Genomic DNA, 6302 nt, shown 5'->3' on the forward strand with positions numbered 1-6302 from the left:
TGTGTGTGTGTGTTATACATATGTACACAAATTTTTAAATATATATATGTGTATATATGTACATATATAAAATATTTATATATATGCACATATATAAATATAAAAACACATGCGTATATATATATACACACGTATATCTCTCTCTGTATAATGTTTTCAATGAATTATTTTATACTCTTGTTTGCTTTACTGCCATCTTTTTTCCAGTTCATTAAGGTACATTGACAAAATTTTATATATTTAAGGTGTACAGTGTAATGATTTGATATATGTATAGAACTCAACTAACACATTCATCACCTCACATAATTATTGTTAATTTCATTTTCTTCATTTCTTGTAGAGAGAGAGAGAGCTGTATGCATGTGTGTGTGTACATATATACATATATGCATGTGTTTTTATATTTGGTCTCGCTATTCTGTTCTATTGGTCTATATGTCTGTTTTTATGGTGGTGCCATACTGCTGCTATTATTATAGTTTTGTAATACTGTTTAAAGTCAAGACTGTGGTATCTCCAGTTTTGTTATTTTACAAGTTTGCTTAGGGTATTTAGAGTCTTTTGCGGTTCCATTAAAATTTAAAATTTTTTTTTTCTAATTCTGAAAAATGCCTCTAAAATTCTGATAGAGATTTATACTCAATCCTTAGATTGCTCTGGGGAGTATGGACATTTTAACAATATTAATTCTTTCAATTCACGAACACAAAATATCATTCCATTTATTTGTATTGTTCTTCAATTTTTCAATAAGTGTCTTATAGTTTTACATATGTACAACTTTCATCTCCTTGATAAAATTCATTCATAAGTATTTAATTATTTTTGATGTTATATAATTGGAATTATTTTGTTAACACCTATTTTGGATAGTTTCTTCTTAGTATATAGAAATGCATCTGATTTCTGTTTATTGATTTTGTTTCCTGCAACATTACTGAATTTGGTTAGTAGTTTTAATAGTATTTTGGTAAACACTTCATGGTTTTCTGTATGAAAGATCATGCTTTCTTCACTAGTGAAAATTTAAATTCTTGCTGTTCTATTCTGATGCCTTTTATTTATTATGTTTCTTTTCTGACTAATTGTTCTCACAAGATTTCTAATATTATTTGGAATAGAAGCAGTGAAAGTGGGCACTTATGTCTTATTCCTGATTTTAATGGAAAAGATTTTAACTTTTTATCATTTAGTATAATGTTAGTGGTTGGTCTTTATTGGGTTTAGGTGCATTTCTTCTCCTGATTTGTTGAATGTTTTTATTATAAAAATGATAAATTTTATTAAATGTTTTTTTTATTTATTGAGAGAATGATATAATTTTATCCCTTATTATAATTATATGGTATATTTACATGTGTTGATTTTCTTGTGTTGAACCTTCCTTTCATTTCAGAGATAATGCCACTTGTACTGCCATATTTGCATTGCTACTATTTTGTTTAGGAGTTTTACAACTATGTTCATTGAGGATATTTGCCCGCAGTGCTCTTTTCTGGCTTCAGTATGTGTATAGTACTAGCCTGTGAAATGAATTTATAAGTATTTCCTTGTCTTCAACTTTTTAAAAGAGTTTGAGAATGATTGACATTAATTATTTAAATGAATGGAAAGATTCATATTTGCAGCTCTCTACTTCTGTGCTTTTCTTTGCTGAGAGTTATTTTATTTTTTTTATACTGCTTCAATCTGATTAACTGTTATTGGTCCATTCAGATTTTCTGCTTCTTCATCATTCAGTCTTAGTAAGTTGTATGTAGTCGTATGTTTCTAGCAATTTATTTCTTTTAAGTCATCCAATTTGCTGACATGTAGTTGTTTATAGTCGTCTCTATGGTATTTTGTATTTCTGTGACATTACTATGTTTCCCCCAAAATAAGACCTACCCCCAAAATAAGCCCTAGTAGGATTTTTATGCATTTGTTAAATATAAGCCCTACCCCAATAATAAGACCTAGTGATGCATTTCAGTGTGGAGCTATAAGGAAGACTGGAATACATTTTATCTGCCACAGCTCCTTTCTTTGACCTGTTAGCACTGGTGTGGGTGCACGTGTGGTAACCATGGTCATAGGCACCCTTTTGTGCAAGTGCAAATGGCTAGGGGAAAGGAGTGCATGCATCACTAATGCCAGCCCCACCAACAAGGTCAGCTCCCCTGTCAGGTTCCAGAAGAAGATGACTTAACTGTATTTGAATAAATGTAGATTGTTGTATTATACTTAATAAAAACAAGACACCCCCTGAAAATAAGCCCTAGTGTGTCTTCTTGAGAAAAAATAAATATAAGACAGTGTCTTATTTTCGGGGAAACACGGTAGTAATAATAGGCTCATATATTATGTTTATCATTGTTGAATGCTCTTGATTAATTTCCCTCTTTGTCATCAGGTAATGACCTTTGTTTCTTGTGGTATATTTAGGCTGAAAGTATATTTTGTCTAATAAAAGCATGGCTATCTCTGCTATCTTTAGTTCACTGTCTACATGGACCTAGTTTGAACTAATGTGTTTTCATAGAAGTAAAGTGAGTTCATGTAAGTGGCTTACTATTGGATATAATTTTTATTCATTAGCAATTCTCTATCTTTTGAGTGGAGAATTTAATTCATTTACATTTAAAGTAATTGTTGATAAATAAGGAATTATTGTTGACAATTTGTTAATTTTTTTCTGACTTTTGGTAGCTACTTTGTTCCTATCTTCCTTTGTTATTCTTTAACAGTTTTTTAAAAGTGATGTGTTTTAATTCCCTGTGTATCTACTAGAGATTTTTTTATTTGTGGTTACCATGATGCTTGTGTAAAAATCTTGTAGTGTTAACAGTCTATTTTAGCTGATAACAACTAAATTTTAATCTTATTTAAAAACTCTACACTTTACTTTCCCATTTTATAACATTAATATCAGACTTGACTTTTTTAATATTGTATATCCATTAACAATTCATGATAGTTATAGTTATTCTCAATACTTTCTGTTGTAACTTATACTAGAGGTAAGAGTAATTTACACACCACCATTACATTGAATTTTTTTGGCTCATGCACAGTGGCTCTTGCCAGTAATCCTAGCATTACTGGGAACCAAGGCAGGAGGATTACTTGAGCTCAGGAGTTCAAGACCCATCTGAGCAAAAGCAAGACACTATCTCTACTAAAAATAGAAAAAATTAGGCATATACTGTTGTAGGCACATTTATCTCCAGCTACTCAGGAGGCTGAGGCAGGAGGATTGCCTGATCCCAGAGTATGCGGTTGCTATGAGCTAGGCTGACACCATGACACTCTAACCTGGGGCAAGACTCTGTCTCCATTAAAAATAAAAAAAAAAAAGACTATTTTGAATTTAATTATATATTTGCCTTTAAAAGTGATTTTTCTACTTCATATGTTTTCTTTCTTTTTTTTACTGTTAGGGATTCATTGAGGGTACATGTGTCACACACTGAGACCCCGCCCTCTCCCTCCTTCCTTATCTCTGCTTTTCCTTTCCTCCACTCCCCACCATGTCATTGTCATTAATCATCCTAGTATCAAAATTGAATACATAGGATTCATGCTTCTCCATTCTTGTGATCTTTTACTAAGACGAATGGTTTCCACTTCCATCCAGGTTAATACAAATGCTGTAAAGTCTCTATTTTTTTAATGGCTGAATAGTATTTCATGGTATACATGTACCACAGCTTGTTAATCCATTCCTGAGTTGAAGGGCACTTAGGTTGTTTCCACATTTTGGCGATTGTAAATTGAGCTGTGATAAATAATCTAGTGCAAGTGTCCTTATGATAAAGGGTTATTTTTCCTTCTGGATAGATGCCCAGTAATGGGACTATAGGATCAAGTGGGAGGTCTAGCTTGAGTTCTTTGAGGTTTCTCCATACTTCTTTCCAAAAAGGTCATATTAGTCCATACTTCCTTCCAAAAAGGTTGTATTAGTTTACAGTCCCACCAGCAGTGTAAAAGGGTTCCTTTCTCTCCACATCTGTGCCAGCATCTGCAGTTTTGAGATTCTGTGATGTGGGCCATTCTCACTGGTGTTAGATGATATCTCAGGGTGGTTTTGATTTGCATTTCTCTAATAATTAAGGATGATAAAGAGCATTTTTCATATGTTTTCTAGCTGTTCATCTGTCTTCTTGAGAGAAGGTTCTGTTCGATATATGGGATTGTTGGCTTTTCTCAGGTGGATTGAGTTCTCTATAGATCCTAGTTATTAAGTTTTTGTCTGATTCAAAATATGCAAATATCCTTTCCCATTGTGTAGGTTGTCTATTTCCTTTGATTGTTGTCTCCTTAGCTGTACAGAAGCTTTTCAGTTTAATTAAATCCCATTTGTTTATTTTGGTTGTTGCAATTGCCGCACATAAAGTCTTTCCCCAGGCCGATATCTTCCAGTGTTTTTCCTATGCTTTCTTTGTAGATTATTATCGTTTCATGCCTTCAATTTAAGTCCTCTATCCATCTTGAATCAATTTTTGTGAGTAGAGAGAGGTGCGGGTCCAGTTTCAGTTTTTTGCATATGGATATCCAGTTCTCCCAGCACCATTTATTGAATAAGGAGTCTTTTCCCCAGTCTATGTTCTTGTAGGTTTATCAAAGATTAGGTGGTTGTAAATTGTTAGTTTTCATTTCCTGGTTTTCTATTTGATTCCAAATGTCTATGTCTCTATTTTTGTGCCAGTACCATGCTATCTTGATCAGTATGGCCTTGTAGTACAGACTAAAATCTGGTATGCTGATGCCCCCGGCTTTATTTTTATTACTAAGAACTGCCTTAGTTATACAGTTTTTTTCTGGTTCCATACAAAACGCAGGATCTTTTTTTCCAAGTCTTGAAAGTACGATACTGGTATGTTAATAGGGATGGTGTTGAATTGGTAGATTGCTTTGGGAAGTATAGACATTTTAAAAGTGTTGATTCTTCCCAGCCAAGAGCATGGTGTTTTCTTCCATTTGTTAATATCCTCTGCTATTTCCTTTCTTAGGCTTTCATAATTTTCTTTATAGAGGTCCTTCACGTCTTTTGTTAGGTATATTCCCAGGTATTTCATTTTCTTTGAAACTATGGTGAAGGGAGTTGTGTCCTTAATTAGCCTCTCATCTTGGTTGTTATTGGTGTATACAAAGACTAATGACTTGTTTACATTAATTTTATATCTGAGACATTACTGTATTTTTTTATGACTTCCAGGAGTCTTGTGGTTGAGTTTTTGGGGTTCTCTAAGCTTGAGATCATATCATCAGCAAAGAGAAAGAGTTTGACCTCCTATGCTCCCATTTGGATGCCCTTTATTTTCTTGTCTTGCCTAATTGAATTGGCTAGAACTTCCAGCACAATATTGAATAGTATTGGTGAGAGGACAACCTTGTCTGGTTACAGTTCTAATTGAAAAGGTTTCATTTTAACTCCATTCAGCAAGATATTAGATGTGGGTTTGTCATAGATAGCTTCGATCAGTTTAAGAAATGTGCCACCTATCCCTATATTCTTCAGTGTTCTAATTAGAAAAAGATGCCATATTTTATCAAATGCTTTTTCTGTATCTTTTGAGAGAAACATACAGTCTTTGGTTTTGCTTCTATTGATATGGTAACGTTTATGGACTTTCATATGTTAAACCAGCCTTGCATCCCTGGGATGAAACCTACTTGATCATGATGTATGACTTTTTTGATGATAAGCTGTAATCTATTGGCTAGGATTTTGTTGGGAATTTTTGCACCTATATTCATTAGTGAAATTGGTCTGTTTTCATGTTGTTGTTTAGCATCTGTTAATTTCAAATTTAAGAATGTCAAATTTAAGAACCCCATTTAGCATTTCTTATAGGTCAGATTTAGAAAACAATTCTTTTTTGAATAAAAACCATTGTCTACTAATTTTTACAATGAGAAATAATAATATCTTAAGGTCAAAAACAAAACAAACACAATAATAATGTCTGTAATAAGTGCCAGTAGCTAATTCAGAACAGTCTTGAGGAAAAGAAATTGATGTACATGTTATGTCATCTGAGCAAGCATTCTTAGAAAGTAAGTCTATTTCAGAGTGTAGGAAGTCCTCTGAGGTATTTCTCCCTACCTCCAGAGATAAAAAACGGCAGAACTGTTTTTTTTTTCCACTGAAAAAATAATTCACAACAGAACTATTAAATCTTTCCTTTTACTTTCCTTTTGCTTATGGGAATAGTAAAAGGGAAGATTTTGATTTTGATTGCTTTTTAATTTTTGATTTTGATGGCTTTTCAAATAATTTAGATTTCATTACACCATGACAATTTTTTGTTATTTTC

The sequence above is a fragment of the Otolemur garnettii genome, unplaced genomic scaffold (assembly GCF_000181295.1).
Source record: "Otolemur garnettii isolate 467f Iridium unplaced genomic scaffold, OtoGar3 scaffold00163, whole genome shotgun sequence".
Classification (NCBI taxonomy): Eukaryota; Metazoa; Chordata; class Mammalia; order Primates; family Galagidae; genus Otolemur; species Otolemur garnettii.